Source organism: Alosa sapidissima, chromosome 22, assembly GCF_018492685.1.
Source record: "Alosa sapidissima isolate fAloSap1 chromosome 22, fAloSap1.pri, whole genome shotgun sequence".
NCBI lineage: Eukaryota > Metazoa > Chordata > Actinopteri > Clupeiformes > Clupeidae > Alosa > Alosa sapidissima.
The window spans coordinates 21,315,706-21,336,899 of record NC_055978.1 but is presented as its reverse complement, the minus strand read 5'-3'; the positions used below and the strand labels follow the sequence as shown (position 1 = coordinate 21,336,899).

General features: G+C 41.1%; 1 long non-coding RNA gene and 3 other non-coding genes across 4 annotated transcripts; all 4 read right to left on the bottom strand.

Moving 5' to 3' along the window:
- Positions 1-827: 827 nt before the first annotated feature.
- On the bottom strand, positions 828-9,288 carry LOC121696841. The gene is made up of 2 exons (XR_006026326.1): positions 9,053-9,288; positions 828-1,039 (listed from the first exon to the last, which is right to left on the bottom strand). It is a non-coding gene; the product is annotated as an uncharacterized LOC121696841 (long non-coding RNA).
- Positions 2,322-2,486, bottom strand: LOC121697962. The gene has a single exon (XR_006026640.1). It is a non-coding gene; the product is annotated as a U1 spliceosomal RNA (small nuclear RNA).
- Positions 3,555-3,745, bottom strand: LOC121697968. Its single transcript, XR_006026644.1, has one exon. It is a non-coding gene; the product is annotated as a U2 spliceosomal RNA (small nuclear RNA).
- Positions 6,745-6,935, bottom strand: LOC121697967. Its single transcript, XR_006026643.1, has one exon. It is a non-coding gene; the product is annotated as a U2 spliceosomal RNA (small nuclear RNA).
- Positions 9,289-21,194: the final 11,906 nt, after the last annotated feature.

Genomic DNA, 21,194 nt, shown 5'->3' with positions numbered 1-21,194 from the left:
AGTAGCACCCGTAGCTAGTGTATTTGTATTGTGTGTTCGCTGAGTTGTTAATGCCCTTGTCAGCACATTGGTGTGGCACGGTCAGCAGAATGTGTATTGCCTGTAGCCTATTTTGAGTCGCTGGAGGGGTAACCTTTTTTTCTGTGCATAGGTGTAGGTTTAATGCGAACAGCTTTTCACTCCTACTCGAGAACATTTATAATTTAAAAGGTACTTACTCCTTGCGGCACACACGCCACTGCTTTTATCATGAAGTATTTGCATTCACAACACACAGTACACAATCCACTTTGGAAGACACCGAGCGTGAACGGGTGCATATGTGCTGAGCAGGCCTACTGGGCCCTGAAGCCCAAGCCTCTGCCTTAAGTTACTGCTATGTTCTCCACCCTGGTATCATGGGGCCCCTCAGTCAAATAACACCGGTTATGTTATGTAATATGTCTTAATAGGGGCCCTCAATCATATAACCTGGGTTATATTAGTCACCCCTGATAACTGAATGAATCAGTCAAATAATATGGGGTGTTTCATGTCTGAATGAAGTCCCTCAGATATAGGGCCTCTAATCATATAACACAGGTTTTGTTATAGTCTGAACAGGGCCCTGTAGGCCAATCCAGCAGTTGTTATTTATTTCTTATATTTTTTTTCTCTCTCTCTCTCTCTCTCTCTCTGATTGGGTGGGATATTTCAGGTACTATTTACTTTTTATAAAACAAATAAAAATATAGGGGGATCATACGTTCCTATCTGGCCCAAATCATTAGGCTGCAGAATTATATTTGAGAAATAAATTGGGGAGAAACTGAAGATCACCAGATGTCTGACTTCTGGTATGGATTTTATTGATGGTCTCGTCCTTGTCAGCCGTCTGCTGCTGTGTCTTCACCTCCGAAACCTCCTCCTGGGGACGGAGCCTTTGTGGTTCTGTGTGGCACTCCAGAAACAGGCCTCCCACTCGGCCTCCTCCTTCCTGTCTCCAGCCTCTGGCCTCAACGCTGTCTCTTTCTCTTCCTTTTCATTCGTCCTTCTGAAGCTAAACAAATTGGAAGAGTGTTTCATTCAAATTAACTGCTGAACCATTTTAATGTTTTAAATAAATAGCCCATTTATTGCTCTGAGCTCAAGTCGGTTCTGGTGATGCAAGGCTACTTCTTACACCCAATGTGAGCAGATGTATTCTACTCACCCAGAGTCGGGTTCACTTCATTCAGGAAACTGTCAAGCATGCCTTTCACATCATCTTCCCATTTTCAGTCAGAACAAACATATTGGTCAAGAGAAAATCAACATACCATCAATATTTGCCAGGGGTATGAAAATAATTTTGTTCTTAACTGTACATTCAGTATTAAGTGTTTCCTATATGTTTGTGTCATAGGTCTGCATAAATTCACAGAATAATAAGTTTGCAGTGCCATCCAGAAACAATCCCTTCGATTTTTGAAATTATTCGCACATTCTAGCATAAGGAAGAACCATGGAAAACATCCTTCCACACAAACAAACTTCCCACCAGAGGAAGTTGGACATAATTTCTAAACAGCATGCATTGTGTTCAACCCGGCACGCATCACGTCATGCCAGATCTGCGCAGCACTGTCTGAAGTTGAACGAGCCATATGGTCTTTGCACTTTAAACGTCTCAGGCTCCACTTCCTCCTGGAGAGCTTCCCACCGCACGACTCTTGCACATGCCAGCAACGTGCAGGACTAACTGCAGCCAGGTCCTCTCCATGGCACAAATGGATTCCGGAAAAAGGGTGTGTCATACAAAACATAATGATGAAGGCCGCAAGGCCGAAACGTTTGTCAACCCTGCTACTATGTGAAAATAAATTAGCAAAAAAAAAAAAACGATTTTGGAGTGCGACCATTTTTTGATTTTCCAAACAAAACATAATGCCATACTATTTGACACAAAGGTTACTGGAGTATTGTTTTGTGTTTATTTGCTTTTAAATTCAGCCAATTTTCACACTGTGTGCAGTGTGTGTTTCATAAATTCACAGATTGGGATGAATGCAGAGACCAAATTTCCCTCACGGGATCAAAAGAGTATATATACTTATACTATACTAATACTCCATCATAGTCATAGCCATACCTAACATGAAAAATAGTTATATTATTTCAGCATAATATAAAAAACCCCATAATGCTCCCATTTAGGTTCAAGTTCCAAATACCAGTAGCCTAAATCTACTCGTAATTATGTAAACTTCACAGTGATAGTCTCTGCATTTGCAACATTAGATAAGACCTAGGGCAATATAAGGCTCTAGAAATGACCAGCATATTACTTTTTACATCTGAATCAGGGGAGAGCGCGAACGCAGTCCCCCACTACCATAAATTGTGCAGTTGAGATTCCCACATTTGGGGAATTCATACAGGTCAGTACCCGCCGAAGTGCAATGGCAGGACCTCGCCGTAGATGAACCACCTTCTTGATCATGGTATCGTCCCTGCCAGGTAAGTATGCTTTCTTGGAGTCGTCTCGTAAGACCTCATTCAATGCTATACGTTTCACCTTAAGGGTAGCTACGGTAGATTTTCTTTAATTAAACATGTGGTTTGTACGTCTAATGTTCCAACACTGGTCAACAAGATGGTGTAGAAATAAGTCATTTCGCTACATTACATTTCAAAGATAAATTTTAGTTTCTATTCATCGTGATGCATCATGGAACCAGACTGCATTGTCGTTGCATTTACTTACATTCACCTTCAGTTGGTACAATATACATCGAATGGGATTACAACACAAATGTTTAACAACGTTTAATCAAGACATAGGGCTACTGTCATACTGTCTGTTGCTACAATGCCAACGTTTTACGTCCATGAGATAGCCTGCCAGGAAAACAGCTAGAAGACTGGTAACGGTGGAATCATTCATAGAATCATTTAAATGTCCCGCCTTTGTAGCCTACAATCAAGAAATATTCAAAATAGTGTAACAGGTTTTTAGATATATTCAGTTATACATTGAAATTTGCAGTTGCATATTTTTGAATTGTGTGACGTTAAAGTCTCAAATACTTGTTATTAGGTTTTACTTGTTATTAGGTTTTAAAATTCTACTCGGTTAGCGCCGAAAGTTTCCGGTGCAACCCTTTTAAGATTCCGACTGGCACAATTCACAGATCCGATCTCTGGTCCTCCTGAACAACTACGCTTAGATTTTCAGATTTCATTTATTGGTTTGACATGGCAGAAACATTAAACGCAGTCCTTTTACAGCTCCTATGTCATCTACTAGCCGAATGATCACGAACTATTCACAACACAGGTTCATAACATTGCATTTTTTCTAAATTACTTATTGTGAGTCCATCCAGAGAAGTCTTTCCAAAACATACCACTGTAACTTGAGTAGGGCCAATTCTTATTGAGTCAGCAAACTGTTCAGGAGAATATAGAAGTCTAAAAATACTTCAGAAAACATCGCTTTACATAACTTTCGAGAGAGATAAAACCATCATCATATTCACCTACGATTACAACAACGATGTTAAAGTTTAATTTCCACATGCATATTTCCCCGAGGGGAGTGCACCGTTCCTGGAGGTACTGCAATACCAGGTCGATGCGTGGAGTGGACGGAGCAAGCCCCTATTCCATCTCCCTGTTCCAAAAATCAATTTAATATATGGTCCCCGGGTAGGGGACGTATCAGATATTAAACTGATAAGAACAGATACTACACTTGATCTTAGCCAAAAGGCCGAGAAGCGATACCGAACAACCGCTAGGGCAACGTCTATGATTCTCCGCTCTAACTTTCATGAGGACGGGTGGCACAATCAAACATTTTCAAAATCCACGGTACTTCGCTAACAAACTTAAAAGATTGTGCTTTACATTCTCTAACGACTTGATCACCGCAAAAATGATTAATACACGGGCCATTCTATGTTCATCACCTCTGCAGGGGAGACAATTAGCCTACCTACATTTCGTATCGTCCAATCATATTCGAGATATAGGCTGGCTACTCATCTTCATGTCAGTGGAGTACCGAATATCAGGTTACAAAATGCGCGCGGCGTTCAATACAAATACGCTGCTATAGGACTAACTTGTTTTAAACTTCACAGGTAAATGTAAAACTTTACTCCACCAAGTGGCAGCACACCACATCACAACTAGGACAAATGCATACAGGAAATCGAATAAAGTTTTGAAAGAGCACAACGACCATATGCGCACCAGAGCCGTTGGGGAACTTCAGTTGATAAAAACGTAACCCCTAGGCCTACTGTTCTTATGGTGGTTTACCCTTATAGGCTATACTGGGTTAATAAAGGCACTTACAAAGCACAAGGTGTTAAACCCACATTAATGCATTCAATTGTGTCTCAGATTTGAACAGTGTATACTTTTAGTATCCTGTACTATTTAATACTCAGTTGTGTCCCTAAATGGGATCTGCACATCCAGATAAACAGGCTTGATATTTAACAACACCCAACTGATCAGGGTCTACTGGGACAAATAACAATTTAACCCAAAAGATAACACCAACGTGAAACTGAAATTAACAGCTAATTGTCAATTCTAAATCTTTCCTGTACTATGACAGGAATGGTGCACTTTGCCCTGAATTTCTGATTGGATACTGATCAGCAGTACAGCTCCACTAATTGCCTCCCTGACATGGGCCCTAAACCCAGAGCCTCTTAGCCTGACGAGCCAGACCCACATTAAAATGTAGGGTCTGGGCACTCACCGTTCGCAGTGCTCAGTCCGAGGGGCGGGTTGTCTTTCAAATGCCCTCTGCACGCAATAGGACAGCGCTGAGTCCCATGCGTTCTCACCAGCGGAGCTAGTTGGCTAGTTCAAACTTTTGCCAACTTAAAACAAGCTTAACTCGTGTTACACTATTGGCCAACAGCAACATTTATCTTCTTTGTTTTCAAGTAGCAGGGAATTCAAGCCAAACCGTTGCAACTCTGCCATCAATCATCATGTTAAGCCCGCCTAACGACTCGATTTGATTGACCTAATAGAAGTTTAATTTTTCGAGATCACAAGCCAATGGAGAGTTGCTAGACTAGCCCTGGAAGCAAATGTAATTTGCTGCCGCTAGGGTGCGTCTAGATTTCTAGGCTAAGAGCCTCTAGCTGGATGGAGGCGCTACCTCCCCATGTTATTCATGAGCCACTGGGGTTCGTAGCATTTACAATGGATGGGAAGGAGAAGCTTGGGGACGAAGACCCATAAAAAAGATGCAGTAATTTTCAGTAATGGTAGACATTGCTTCTGGATCTTGATTGATTAATTCTGATATACACTACCATTCAAAAGTTTGGAGTCACTTAGAAATGTCCTTGTTTTCATCATTAATGTTGTAAATGACTGTTGTAGAAAGAAATGGCTGATCTTTAATGCAATTCTGTTTTCTAATCGGATATCATTTTAAAAGGCTAACTGAGAAAACATTGGAGAACCCTTTTGTAATTATGTAAGCACATAATGTAATCTGAAAACTGCTGGCCTGATTAAAAACAGAAAATGCAACTGATCTCAGCGGATATTCTGTCTATAATGGAGTGGACTAGAAATGTCTAAGTGACCCCAAACTTTTAAACGGCAGTGTATGTATGTATGTGTGTGTAATATTCACATAAAAGGCCATAAATTGACTAACAGACATCATCACTTCTTTCCTTGACTCGGTTTTGCCAAGAGTTTACCCAAAGTGGTAAGTAAGTTTCAAAGTGGCTACTGAGGGACGGATTTACCTACCACTTTATTCGAGAGCAAGATACACAGCCCTTCAAATTATTCCAAGTCATAGATAATTTGGATCACATTAATCAAATAAAAGAACATGTTTGTTGCAGCCTGACACAAACATTTATATTTTCCTCCATAAGTCTCCATTAATCATTTGATGATTGCCTATACTCTACTGAATGTTGCAAACAGGATTTCATTCAGTAACATCAACCATAACAAGTCTATTGGCAAGATATTCTGTTGTCAAGTAACAGCTGTTTTTCAGGTCATCATCTTTTGCCAAAGCCAATTGTAGTAGAAGTATTCTACATGGTAGCAGAACAGTGTGCAGTCACCAGATATATAGCATCAAGCTTGGGTCGGGCAATTTGTGCACCCCAATCACAGCATTGTAGAAGGTGCTTCACTGGCTACCACCAAAATACTGAATGGTCACAGTTCACTTTTTCTGTTGTATCAACTTGTAACTCAATATATAATCCCCATCTCAACCCTCAAGCCTGACGTGGAGGGAGCATTATTGCTGAGGGCTATTCCATAATGTTAGGTCAGGACAGCTGGGCATGTTGGGAAAAAAATGAAAGTTACTACAGAGAATAAAACCCCTAAATTAACAACAAAAACCACTCATTGACAATGAAACCTGACGTAAGGTAGCATAGATTTGCACTATGGCCTATAACTTAAAGGTAAATAAGTAGCCTAGACCTACTTGCTTTAGTGCAAGTTTTAGTATGACCATATGACTACCAATGTTCTTCTACTCGGTAGCTCCAAAACAATTCCCGCTGCAACCCTTTCAGCATTCCGACTGGCCAATAAATAGTTCACTCTTGAAACGTAACCTCGTATTACAATAGTTAATTTGAGATGTACGACTGATGTCGACTTTTATCTTTCGCTCCATACAACAAATCACACCGCAAACACAATATCCACCACTACGTTCACTCTACTAAAATGACTTACATTTCAACAAGACTTTTTCCCCGAGGGGAGTGCACCGTTCCTGGAGGTACTGCAATACCAGGTCGATGCGTGGAGTGGACGGAGCAAGCCCCTATTCCATCTCCCTGTTCCAAAAATCAATTTAATATATGGTCCCCGGGTAGGGGACGTATCAGATATTAAACTGATAAGAACAGATACTACACTTGATCTTAGCCAAAAGGCCGAGAAGCGATACCGAATAACCACTAGGGCAAAGTCTATGGTTTTCCGCTCTAAATTTCATGAGGACGGGTGGCACAATCAAACATTTCCAAAATCCACGGTACATAACTATTAAAAAACTTAACATTGTGCTTTACATTCTCTAACGACTTGATCACTGCAAAATGATTAATACACGGGCTATTCCATGTTCACCACGTCTGCAGGGGAGGGCATTACCATAACATTTCGCATCGTCCAATCAAACTCGAGAATTTGGAAAACACCATACCACATTTATAAACCTCTTCATGTCTGTGGATTTGCACTAAATATCAGGTTACAAAATGCGCACGGTGTTCAATACAAAAGACGCTAGGCTAAGGCTATTTTTTTTATTTAACAGGTAGCCAAAATGTAAAGCCAAAGATTGTTAAGCTTTAGGCTACTCCACCAAGTGGCAGAACACCATATCACAACTAGGACACGTGTGCATATTCTCATGTTGGCTAAACCGAACAAAGTTTTGAACGAGGTAAACGACCATTTTCGCACCTCGACTGAGTCACTAATTGGACAACTTCAGAAAATAGTTTAAGTTTGACTGCCCCAGCATGTTATCAGAGAGAGTTGAAGCATCTACAGCGATCAAGGATGTTTGATGTTAGGCCTAGGGTTGCTTATGATATGGATGATATAGACCTCTAGTTCGCCTACAAAAAAGCAAACCAAACCTCTTTGCTTCCTAAATTTGACTAGTTGCACGAAAGTGCTTTATAAATGTAATGTGCTGTTGAAAGGCTCTCGGTGAGCTCATTTATTTCCTGTGGATCCAGGTGTGTTTGAACCTGCAGGTATTCTGAATTAGTGTCTACACGGACTCCGTTAGGTGTTGCACCTAGTGAATCTGCACGTTACGATAAAGATAGACGTATAGACATTAATTGCATCCAAAGCGGCAGGTTCAAACACACCTGGCTCCACAGGAAACAAACAAGCTCACCGGGAGCCTTTTGTGCAACTAGTCCATTGTCCTTAAAAGCACTAAAAAGGTTGGCCGACTGCACCTGGCCGAAAACCGTGTGTAGCCTAATTAGATTGATTTATGGCTCTGACCTGGACAAGTCCTCCCAGTAGTGAAAAGGGCATTACAGTGACATTCTATGTAGGCTACAATTAAGTTATAAATGGCAGACTAGGCCTATAAACACTTGGATAGGCTTTTTGGTCTCTGTAAAAAAAAAAAAAAAACATGCAGCAATTAAGACGTAGGCCTTACGTGGGGGGGGGGGGGGGGGGGGGGGGGGTGCATTATGAAACGTTTGTGAAAACGCTGTCAAAGTGAGAGGCTACGTAGGTAGGGCAACTCTCAATCGAAATGGCTTCATAGGCCTATTCATTGGTTTCCCTTTTCCACAGTATTAATCAAGCACCATGCAGTCTGCATTCATAATGTAGGTGCTTGATTTTATACACCTGTGGAAAAGGCCTGATGAAACCCATAGACTTTTTGACTGTTAAGAACACGCGTACAGACCTACATGTGACAAGGTCACAGCCTGCAACTTGTAGCTTATTGATAGGCTACAGGAAATGTAATAAGAACAAACACAAACTACACAAAAGTTAAACATCAGCCTACATTTTAAGTAGCCTAGTCAACTAATTTCAATGTTAATTAATTCGTTTACTTCGTTAATGCCACAAAGGCCTAGCTACCATGTAGCCGGGAGAGGTAGGCTAAAGTCCTTTCTGATAGAGGTCAATGGCGAACAAATGCACTGCAAGCCACAACGGACGAATATCAATGTTACCAAACAATGCAAAAAGGCCTGACGAGACAGATCTTGAACTGTACAAAAGCTGAAATACGATGCAGATAAACTGCTGATTAAACGAAGCTCCGTGATCATTTAATTTAGACCTGCCGTGATCTCTTATATTGAACCAGAACGTGCAGTTATCTGCAGCCATCTTGTCTACAAAGTCGTGAGGCACAACGCAATTAGCCAACATCATGGGCTAGGATATGCATTCAATTTGACACAACAATTCCAAGAAAACAGACTTAATAAAAATATGTAACAGTCTAACCTGTAACTGTATCGCCAGAACGCGTTGGAGAAATACATTGTTGCCACTTACTTACTTTTCAACGCTCCGTCTCAATAATCCTTTCGTGCGACAGTGCATAGGCTACACGAAACCATGTCTTCTACGATTAAGTCAAACCCATGTATTCTGCAATTAAGTAGGCTAAACTGCATAGTAGATTCCAACGATGGATGTAGTGAGTGGTGTAGGCTAGGCTAATTCTTCACTAAATGGCCTGTTCCGAAGAGTTCAATACATTTCACCTCGATAAACCGGTAGGTCAGTGTCAAAGGCATCCCCCACGCGAGGGAGTGCGCGTGACGTAGCCTATCGTGGGATTACCGTTTTTCTACGGAACCCCCGACGTTTTTTTTAACAGCATAACTCTCAAAAAGGATTTCAAGTTTTTGCCTGAAATTGCACTGTGCCTATTTACAAGTTTCCACCTCTTCTGGGGCCTACCATCAAATGTTGGACCTCTGTAGAAAGCTGAGAACCTCTAGTTTTCGTAGGAAAGAGTCAAAATAAATGTGTGATGTACTCACAAAGAGTTACAGAGGCTAGATTATAGTTTTTTTCTTTCTGCCGGATTACAAGCATCTCTAAACTGACCACATTTCAGCCCTCTAGGTCTCTTGATATTCCTTAGAAACACAACTGAGCCCTAGCACCAGGTCTTGTGAAGTTGTGTGCAAAAGTAGATCAATATAGAATGAAAATATGAGTGCTTTAGACTATTATTTGCCAAGGTATGCCCATGTGTTTTGTAAAATGCCTATGGATACTCCCTATAGGACTTTTTGTTATCCAAAATGCATACTGACAATCAAATGCTTACTGCACATGAACCCCTTTGTGTAGAAGCATAATCCTGGTCTCAAAAGGTAACACTTTGAGGTTTCATGCTTGTATTTGGATTATACTTCAGGGGTTCTGATATGGAATGACTACACTAAATATGGAATGATTACATCTGTACAACTAATATTGGATAACACAACATGAAGATTCAATTTCTATGGATTCTTGTGAATATTTCAGTACCCAATATGTTGCATCTACTTATTGTGCTGCAGCTACACTGCAGCCAGAAGTCAGGGTAGCACCAAAAGCGGGAGGGGGGAGGGGGGCATTTTGGATCAAATTTAATTGAGACATAATAAGATTAATCTAAGAATGTAAAGCACTATACCGATTGTGCATGGTTGCTACATAGCAATATGGTGCATACAATTGATTTAGAATGTTGGGGGGAGGTGGGGGAGGGGGTAACCGTCCCGCCGGCGTGACACTGAAAGTTATGTGGTTTTTAAACTTGTTTTACGAATAAAATGTATTTTCTTATTATTATTATTTTGTTTTGCTTGTATTATTAAATGTCTTTTCTTATTGTTCTGTGAACACACTTAGTGTTGTAGGCCTAGATTAGCCTAGGCTATATCAAAACGGACAAAATGATTTAGGCTATTAGGCCCGGGCTACATTGTCATTTTGCATAGGCCTAGGCTATCATATGGACTATGCTCCTTAAATAAATAAAAACCTCGCAATTTCAAAAGATATACCTAATTATTGGTAGCTATTCTGTATCGCAACAGCCACACAGTGGTTCAATGCAACATCAGCCTCTTGGTATAGGGCCTATACCTCACATGAGGTCCTATTTTAAAGTTGGCCAATTTTAAGTTGTAGCCCAGCCTACTGAAATAAGACCATCAATTGGACCTATGCAGGTTGAACTTTATAGAAAACTAGGAATACACACACACACACACACACACACACACTAGCCTACCGTTCATAAGTTTGGGGTCACTTTCCATGGAAAATTTCCATTGTGTTTTTTTTTACATTATGTGCTTACGTAATTGAAGGGTTCTCCAATGTTTTCTCAGTTAGCCCTTTTGAAATGATATCAGATTAGAAAACAGAATGTGCCTTTGGAACATTGGATGAATGGTTGCCGATAGTGGGCAATGTAGATATTGCAAAGATCCGCCATATCTTAACGTCATTTACAACATTAATGATAAAAACGAAAAAGGACATTTCTAAGTGACCCCAAACTTTTGAACGGTAGTGTGTGTGTGTGTGTGTGTGTGTGTGTGTGTGTGTGTGTGTGTGTGTGTGTGTGTGTGTGTGTGTGTTATTGTGCAGCAGCTGTAAATTGAAGTTAATTTACCAGTTAAGCATTATATAGCACCAGGAGAGGGCGGTGTTGGCAAAGGTAACCATCAGGAACCTCATTCCTCAAATCTTATTCAACAGAATCTCATAAAACCCAAAACCTCTCTCTCACTCTCAGACACACACACACAGACACACATAGAGAGAGAGAGAGAGACATAGAGGGAGAGAGAGGGGGAGAGAGAGGTAGAGAGGGAGAGAGAGAGAGAGAGAGAGATGTGTGTGTGGTGCCTCCTACTTACACTCTGACCTGAAGGCGCCATTTTTCAGTTTCTGAACACTGTCTGAATCGAAATCGCTGTGATTGGCTGATAGGAGCAAAAGTGTCAAGTAGTGATCCAACAGTTGTTCTTCACATTATATCATTGTTATTACACGTTATGAAAATATCATAAGACTGTAATGTTGCTTAAACATTATAGTAAGCTGTCAATGTTACAAATCAATGTTTTGAATGCTGATATTCTGTACCATTCATGCTTTTCCATCATTGTTAGTAATATACTTTTATGTCTCAGCACTGTCCACCATCTCTTTAAGTAGTTCTTCCTGGAAAATCCCATAGAATAATATTTCCTTTTAGGTGAATTTATCTGTCAGCACATAATTCAGTGTTTATTATCACACACTATTACCATACTCGCTTAATTCTCACATTCCATATAGTCAAGACATAACATGCAGGTAGTGCTTCTTTCAGAGACCTGATGATATGGGTGTGGGGCATTTTGCAATTCATCTCTTGCACCATGCTACAGCCAGATTTATGTATTTCATAAACTGTCTCAAGCAAGTTGGAAGTTTCATAAGTTACTTGGTGGTAAAAGTTTGTGTGTGTGTGTGTGTGTGTGTGTGTGTGTGTGTGTGTGTGTGTGTGTGTGTGTGTGTGTGTGTGTGTGTGCGTGCATGGGTGTAGTGGTAAAATAAGAGGTGGGTAAACTATGAACTCTGTGATCACGGTAAGGTGGACTGTGCCATGCGATATCGGATTTTTTAAAAAGGCATTCAGAACATGTTTGATGACCGTAGGGGTTATTGCCCAATGTTTATAACAATACCAGTGGTATGGTTCCTAGAGTGTTGATGAGTGTACATTGTGTGTGTGTGTTACTGTGTGTATATGTTTTGGATTCTTGAGCATTTCATGTTATGTAGATATGTTTTCTGTGGTTTGAATCCTGAATGGCGAGGTGTGATCTTTCCAGTGAATGCTATCTTGTGCTCCAAAGCAGGCTTTATTTACAATGTGTCTGACAAGATGCTGGAGGTGAACCCAGAGAAATGTCATGCTAATCCAGTGGTGTAAACATGCATACAGCTGAAGGCGTATGAGTCATCCTCAGACCCCATCCCCCTCCAACCTACACACTCACTCATACCTGGTACCCCACGACAGTGTGTCTAGGCAAATACCCGTCCCATGGGCGCCAGACAAGAGGAAAAAACCCAAACAAAAGGGGAATGTCATAATGTTTGTCAGGTTGATCCTGATTCACCTGTCTCTGTATTAACGTGTTAGCGCAACACACACACACACACACACACACACACACTCACACACACACACACACACACACACTTTATCGTGTTAGCGCAACACACACACACACACACACACACACACACACACACACACACACTTTATCGTGTTAGTGCAACGCGGGTGGGGAGTGAGCCAACCAGACTTATGGCTTTCACAATCGCCATGGTTTCAGTCTGCACCTGATGCTCATAAACAACCTGAGGGGTGGCGAAGGGTAACGAGGTAAAAGTACTTTCTCTGACTCATCTGTAGACTCTGTGGAAAGACAACAGTGTGACAGTTGAGATGTCCTGAGGCCAAATTTATCACAGTATATGTGTATAACAAAACAGGCACGGACACACAATATACAGAACTTGTTCCTGAAATAATATGATTTTTTTAGTACAGAGCAGTGATGAATGAAGTGAAAAAAACTGGTAAAACGTGGTGTTCAGAACTTATCAAAAGCAAAACATGTTGCCATGAGATGACAAAATAAATAGCTAATGGTTGTCAATCTACAAATGAGCAGTTTTTTTCATAACTGCTTACAGACATTTTCAAAGCTCTATGTCTTTTTCTCAAAAGTCTCTACACACAAATCCAATAGTTGGTCACGCAAAATGCAAAATACCAAGTATCTCTTGCAAAATGAAACAGCATTCAATACATTTTTTGTTACAATATTACATTTTTGATAAATCATGTATACACTGTTGCTCAAAATATAAAGCTATTCTCTCTTTCATGCACTTCACTGTATATATGTATATTTCCATACAAGAGTGAAAGTCACCTGCAGATAGAAATGTTGCTGTTATGAATACAGTATTTTACAGCACACACACACAAAAAGAAACTAAGCAAACTACAACAATCATCACATAGTTGGACAGAAACCAAATACAAAAGGCTGATTTTTCCAAAGACAGAAATTACTGTTTTTGTGTGTGTGTGTGTGTCTGTGTCTGTGTCTGTGTCTGTGTTTGTGTGCGTTGGAAGGGGGAACAGTTTGGCGTGTGTGTATTCATAGGCAATGATTGGATGGTGTTCAGTAATGTAATGAGTTTGCACATGTAAAGAGCGAGTTTGAAGAACTGAGAATAAGTGGTGAAGAAGTGTGGCATTTATGTGGCAAAATGAAATCAAGTGACTTCCTATTAGATTTTTGTGGAAATTTGACTGGAGATATAACAGCCTGGTATGCAACAGCACTCAGCAATACCATAAAGCCCTAACAAGAGTAGTGAGATCAGATGATTGTTCCACCAGGTGTGCACTACCCAACATTCAGGAAATGTACATCAGGAGATGTCAGTCCAGAGTAAAGAAAATCATCCCAGTCACCCCAACAACTGTCTCTTCTCTGTCCTATGGTCTGGGAAACATTACCACTTTCTGAAAGCCAACACTGAGAGAATGTGGAAAAGTCTTTTTACAGAACTGTTAGAGAAACTGTATTTGTGTGAACATTTACAAATCACAAATAAGACAATAAAAAGATGAACCCACCAACCTTCCATAATCCATCTTTTTTGGGGATTTCTTTTGGAAAAACATTAACAGATTCTAAATACATAAGAGAAAAGCATAATCTATTTGATATTTATTTGATAGCTATTGTAATCATTTAAAACCTGACTGGCCTCTTACATAATCTGCTTTTTGGAGTTTGGCATTGAGCAATATGCCACAGAAAAGAGTATAATACGTCAGCAGCTTGTTCTCACATCATGCACATAATCACAGTCACACTAACACACCAGAGAACGACCACACGCGTATGGGCACCCCCCTACCCCAACACACATTTCCCATAGAATGCACGAAGACATACACACACACACAGATCCATAGATCTCCTTTCACTCTATACAGAGGAGAAGGGGCAGAGGTGGAGGAAGACTGAACTGAGGGGTAGCGAGCAACATTAGTAAGATCTCAAAAAACAAACAAAACACAGCCAGCGAGGCCATAAAGGTTAAGGTTTCAACACTAAAAGTTCCACTGCACTTAAAGCCCTTAAGGGTATAATTGTATGTTGCAAAACTAGAAAAAAGGTCTTCACTCATAGGTGTGTTCTGTGCTTCCAGACACTTAGTAATTATTCAGACTGTAGTTTTTCCCAGAGCGGGTGAGGATTTGACTGTGTGTGTTTGTGTGTGTGTGCATGTCTGTTTTTCTCTCTCTCTCTTTCTCTCTGTGTGTGTGAGTGTGTGTGTGTGATATAGCGTCCACTAGGATCAAATGATGGGAACCCATGTGTGTGTTTACTTCCCATTAGAATACAGAGCCCTGGATATGAGGGGAAAAGCATTGTTTGAAGCACGTGTTTGCCAAGACCATAGCAGAGTAAAGATAGATGTTTGGAAAAAGAGAGAGCAAAAGACAGACAGAGAGAGAGAGAAATGAGAGACAGAGATAGAGGTATCAAAGTGAAGTACCACTAGTCTTATACACAACCACAAACCACAGAAACACACCATGAAGCCCTTGCTTTTATAACTACTGCGTCATGAGGGATCTAGTGATGGGAGTGTTATTATATTGTGGTCTGAAGTTGATGGGTGAGATTAGGGAAAGAGAATAAGAGTGCTTTAGAGTGGATTAGAGTTGCTGGTTTTCTAAGCATTAGGTTTATCTAAGCATATTACGCCATGTCACTGACACAGTGCGACGAGCTCTCTTTCTTGAATGTATTAATATTTGTTGCCATCGAATATTCCTAAAGCAACATGGAGCTTTTACCATTTATAGAGTAGGCTTTATCTCTGTAAGGCTAACTGACCCCCCCCCCATAGGCCTCTAGTGATTTGAAGAAGAGATAAGCAAATAGGCCATTCCTAGCTGGCTATTAACTCTTTCTTGTCTGCCACTGCAAATATCATTTAGTAAAGAAGTCATTTTGCCCAATTCGTTCAGTCAGGAAAGAATTAAATTCACTTCATCATTTTGTACTCTGGGTCAGAAATCCTGCAAAAAACAAATATGCATGAAAAGTTTCGGCTTTCACAGTGTTGTCTACTGTGGGCAATTTGCAATGTGGCTTTTGTCAGTGAGAGACAACTGTTGGTGTTGGTGTTTGCCGTCTGTTAGCTAGTTAGCACACTCTATACAGTGTTTCCCACAGAATTTAATTCTATTTGTGGTGGTAGGTTTGCAGAATTAACTCGAATGCAACAGTTTTTAACAAATTACTGCAGCGCGGTTATGATTCTAACCAGATTTAAGCCCAATTTGGTACAATCAGGAAAATCATTGTGTGGTGGTCAATGTTGATATTGTGGTGGGCCGCCACAAATAAGTCAATGTATGGGAAACACTGGTCTATAATGCTTCATTGATCAGACAATGGTGCAAGGTTAGTCACAATGGTGCAATACTGGATTCTTTGCTAAAGCTATGCTTGTTGGAAAAAAACGTTGTCTAAGCAATCTGAATTGCATGGATTTTGTGCGGGTGTTGGCTTGATCTCTGACTCGTCTGTCATATTTTCGTTTATCTTGTTGATGGGCATTTGTACGTGGACACCAGGTGATGACTGATCCCCAGGCTGGTGTGGACGTGTGAAAATGGCTCCAACCCCTCCGCATCGCTTTTTCCCACCATTGTTTTGCAGGACCCACAGGAAGTAAGCTCTCTCACTGGCAGGAAGTGAAGTCTCTCAGGCCTGTGCAGTCTCAGTCTGTCATGCGACACTGAACTTGACCATCTGTCCGATCCACCATGTCCAAAAAGTAAGAGGGCTTTGGGAACCAGACTCAGGGAAGCCATCTGGGCCGTGATGAAGGGGAAAAAATAGCACAATGAAATGGCCCTGAAACGAATCGTCCAATCAAAGCCAGGCTTGCACCTGTTGCTCCCATGCGTGTGACAGTGAGGGCCACTGGATTCACCTGCTCCGTTCAGTGGGGTGTTTTTATTTCACCTCTCATTTAATGTCCAGAGTTCATACATTGGCTGGAGAAGACGATACAGAATGCGCTGTGTCTATCTCTTTGTCTTCCCCCCTTCTTTGTCTCTATCTCTGTTTGTGTGTGTGTGTGTGTGTGGGGGACAAGTGGGTTTGCTTCATATGGCACTTAGCCAGGCCACCCAATTACACACACAAACACACACACACACATGCATAGATTCACGCCCAAGCAATAAGAGATTCCAATGTTTTGACAAATCAATTAAAAGTGTTACTTGCACACAACTACCCCTTCATACACACACACACACACAAACACACGGAGCACGAGAGAGAGAGAGAGAAAACGCACCAGAGTCTGCACACACACGTCACCCGTGTGCATGTAAACAGTGCCCTATTAACCAGCTGTCCATCAGGATGTGAATGACGTTCTTGAAAACATCCTCTTAGACAGCAGGCCACCAGAGGAGGGGGTAGGGGGAGGCGATGAAGGTTGAGAGATGAATGAAATAACAAGTAGATGAATGAAACACCTCCGAAGGAAGCACGGCAAGGGGGAGTGTGTGTGTGTGTCGGGGGGGTATGGGAAGATCTTAGGGAAGTCCTCCTGGAAGGAAACTATTGTGGGACAACAGCAGTGTTATATTTTTAGCCAACCCACTTCAAAAAATGACATGTATGGAGGGAGGGGTAACTTCCCTGAAGCGTAGCATGTTTTGGTTTTTTAAAAAATGACTCGTGCGTTAAAAAACAGGGGGGTCGTGATACATCAAAGACAAAACAGACAGTGAAAGACAGAGAAACAGGGGGGGGGGGTGCAAACGAACAGCAACAGAGCGTATGTGAAGCCTCAGACCGTCACAATAACAACAACACATGTCAATCTTTCCGGCTGTTTGATTTTCCTAAAATGTGGTGTAATTAAAATGCAGTTCCTGTTTTGGTGGCCTGCAAAGGTACTAGTATAAATATAGAATATGGTGTGTGTGTGTCTGTTTGTGCGTGAGTGCGCGCGCATTTGTGCGTGCGTGTGTGTGTGTGTGTGTGTGTGACTGTGTACAATGTTTTTTTCTGCTGCTGACTGATTGTGTTTCTGTATGTCATGTATGGCAATAACAGACTTCTATGTGGGCGTAATGGTGTGTCTATATATATATATATGTGTGTGTGGAAATGCATGTTCATGTGTACATGTCTGCTTATGCTTTGATGACTATAGCAGTCCTGTTTGTGTATTTTATGTGATGTCATCCTTCGCAGCAATCTCCCTTATTCCGACACGTCATCCTCGTGCATAGATTGTAGGTGACCTTTCGACTTCTTCACCTGTTCAAACCACCTCTGCTCTTACCTCTGTCCAGGTGACACACACTCAAACCAAAACACACACACACACATCAAAGAGCCAGCTGCCCACTCTTACACACACACACACACACACACACACTGACACAGTAGATGAACAGATTACAGGGACAAGAAAATGGCAGTTATTTTTTTGGTCCGTCTGGTTTGGTGTCATAAAGATTACAGGAAGAGGACATACATACACACACACCAACAAACACACACAGCTGCTTTGCATTTTGTTTGTGATAAGATCGTGTCACTCATTCATGGATCACATGGTCAATACTACATTTCAAATCATATAGAGCAGTGGTTCTTTACTGGTCTGGCTTTGGGACCCACAATTTCCCATGTTCATAAAGTCGCGACTCATATATTTTTTTAGCGTTCAAGCCAACGGATATGGTGAGCTAGGTAAGACACAAAGTGCCTGTGGACCTTCTTGTTTGGAACATGCAGATGTTTGCATTACATTTGTGAAGTCTATAACTCCTGATGTCACCTTTCAAAGTAGGCTACTCAACAGGTTTGGCTTTGACAGGGGTGCCTTGTTTCCATGTGGCATTTTAGTTTTGATGGTTTCATGCTCTCATGTGCCAGCAATTCACACCACACACCACACACTGGGGTTTCTATTCTATTTTCTCCTCAATTCACACGCATCCATAGGCCTATCCTAGCCTACTTGCAACCTACTTGCGTTTACCGCTAAAATTATGTCTAACATGACCTGTCACATAAACATTTTCTATGTCCATGGTAATGATTGACATTGACTACGAATAAAGTCTGTTAAAATAAAAGTCTAATATTAGATCTGATAAAGGTAGCATTTTAAATCGATTTTTTTTTTTTAAACCACAAGCTCCGCGACCCACCCAGAACGGTTCCACGACCCACTTTTGGGTCCCAACCCACCAGTTATGAACCACTGATATAGAACACCAAACCACCTCCCTTAGGGACAACCTCTCAAGGAAGAACAAAGAATTAAGCACTCACACAGCATTAATGAACCCAGAGTTAGGGCCCCATCCACACAAGAACGATGAAAACAATGTTTAAGGTAAATATGGAAAATAGTTTTTTTTTTTCGTTAATATGTATCCGGAGCTGAAATGATGTGCTACTGAATGTGTTATCCCTTTAGAGACATGGAGCCGTGCTAGGAGGGTAGGAGGTGGAGGAAAAGGTGGAGATTACTGGGAATTTTATTGCTTAGCGTTGAGTGAGTAGTGGATGAGTGTTGTGGGGCACTTTGTTTCGGTCCTCATATCCTCAGTGATTTAGTTACTGCCATCTTTTGTGGAAAAAACTCATTCTGTTGTTCTTTAATAAAAGCTACACGGTTTCATCATTGCTGGTTCAGCCAGTGTTGTCCTGCTATAAAATGCTTAATCTGTACGAGGTCTAATCTCCTTAGATGAATGGCATTGTTGGAATGCTTATCAAATCTTGTCAAGAATCCCCGTGCAGCCAAAGTGGCTGCCTCTGTCTGTTCGCTTGCAACCGAAAAACGATATTTCAATGCAAGCCGTTTCTGACCCCTTTTTATCAGTTTTTCAAGCCCGACTTGTCAGCTGACACACAAAAATGTATGCAGAACTTCAGAGCCAGAGAGATCATAAAGATTATAACACAATGACTTGACGATATCCCTCTCGGCAGAATAGGCTTTTGTTTGGGGGGACAAAAACAGGCCCCCAAACACAGGAATTAAGAAACAATGAGCATCCTTCGTCTGTAAACACCCTCCCACCCCCCTCCCTCTCTTATTCGTGCCACCTTACAGCTGGTGTAGTGGGGGATGCAGAAGACTGGCCTACATCTACATCTCCGCCTCTCTTTCTCTCTCTCTCACTTTCTTCCACTCCCAATCCTTCCTCTGGCTCCTTTCTTCGCCACGGCCAGTTCATCCTTCTCCTCCTCTTCCTCCCTTCCATCGCTCGGGCAGGAAGCGTGCGACAACACGGCGCAGCAAATCTAAGTAAACTTCCAGGTTCTATTTCTCCTGCTTCCTGAGAGGAAGTGTTTTCCGTGTGGTGGGAAAATGGATTTAGGCCTTCACTCATCGCCTTTATCCAACATAGAGCCCCCCCACCCCCACCCGCAACACACACACGCTCACACACACACACACACACACACACACACACACACACACACACACACACACACACACACACACACACACACACTTACTGCACCTTTAGGGCCATTGTGTTTCTCCTTCTTGAGAAATGCACTCAAGGCCTCACTGCAAAGTTTCATAAACATCTTTCTCTCTCTCTCTCTCTCTCTCTCTCTCTCACTCTCATGTGTGTGTTTTAACACTGGGTGTGTTGTTGTTTGCTTTACATTTATGAGTATGTGTTCTAACAATGTCTCTATGTGTCAATTAAGTGTGTATTCTAACACTAGCGGCGTGTATGTATGTTTTAACACTATGGGTGTTCTTTTTTTGCCAGGGTTGTGTTCAGTCAGGCCTGTTTCAGCAGCAAGATTAGCATTGTATTTCAGGCATAAAAAAAAAAAAAAGCTCTGTATCAGATGAGGGCCATTGTGGGCTCTCTTCTAGAAGAATGTGAGGGTCTGTGTCAGGCTTAAGGAAATAACTCAGTTTGGGCTAAAATAAATCTCCTGTTTACATTTGCATGTAGTCATTTGCTTAAATACAAAGTGCTTTGCAATATTTTAGACGGACACACACTGCTACCATTGTACGTTTTTTTAGGGCCTTAATGAGAATGATGCAGTCTGAAGTTTTGTATGAAATGCATGGACCAAACAATATTCTCACTGTGGAGCAGATATATAAATATTTGGGCTGTCAAGCAATTAAAAAAAAATGAATTAACATACTTAATTGATCTAAATTAATAGTATGCATTAACGTCTGCTATGAACGTATTTTGAAAATATTTACAATTATTTATGATTTATAATGATTTATTTCTAATTAATTTTGGTAGATGAGCCAGACCAACATTACAGACTTTAAAGTTCAACATCTCTTTTATTATAATTTTCACTGTTGGGTGCAGGCATCAGTGCCTGGTGTCAGTTTTTATCATGGCAAATGCAAATGACTGAAGTTTCCACTCACTGTCGTGTGCAACAGCCTAACACCAAAGTAATGCAGTTTGTTAAGTAAGGGATTAGTCGGTTAGTAAGTTACCGGTAGTCATAGGTAAAACAGTCTAGGTAAACAATAGC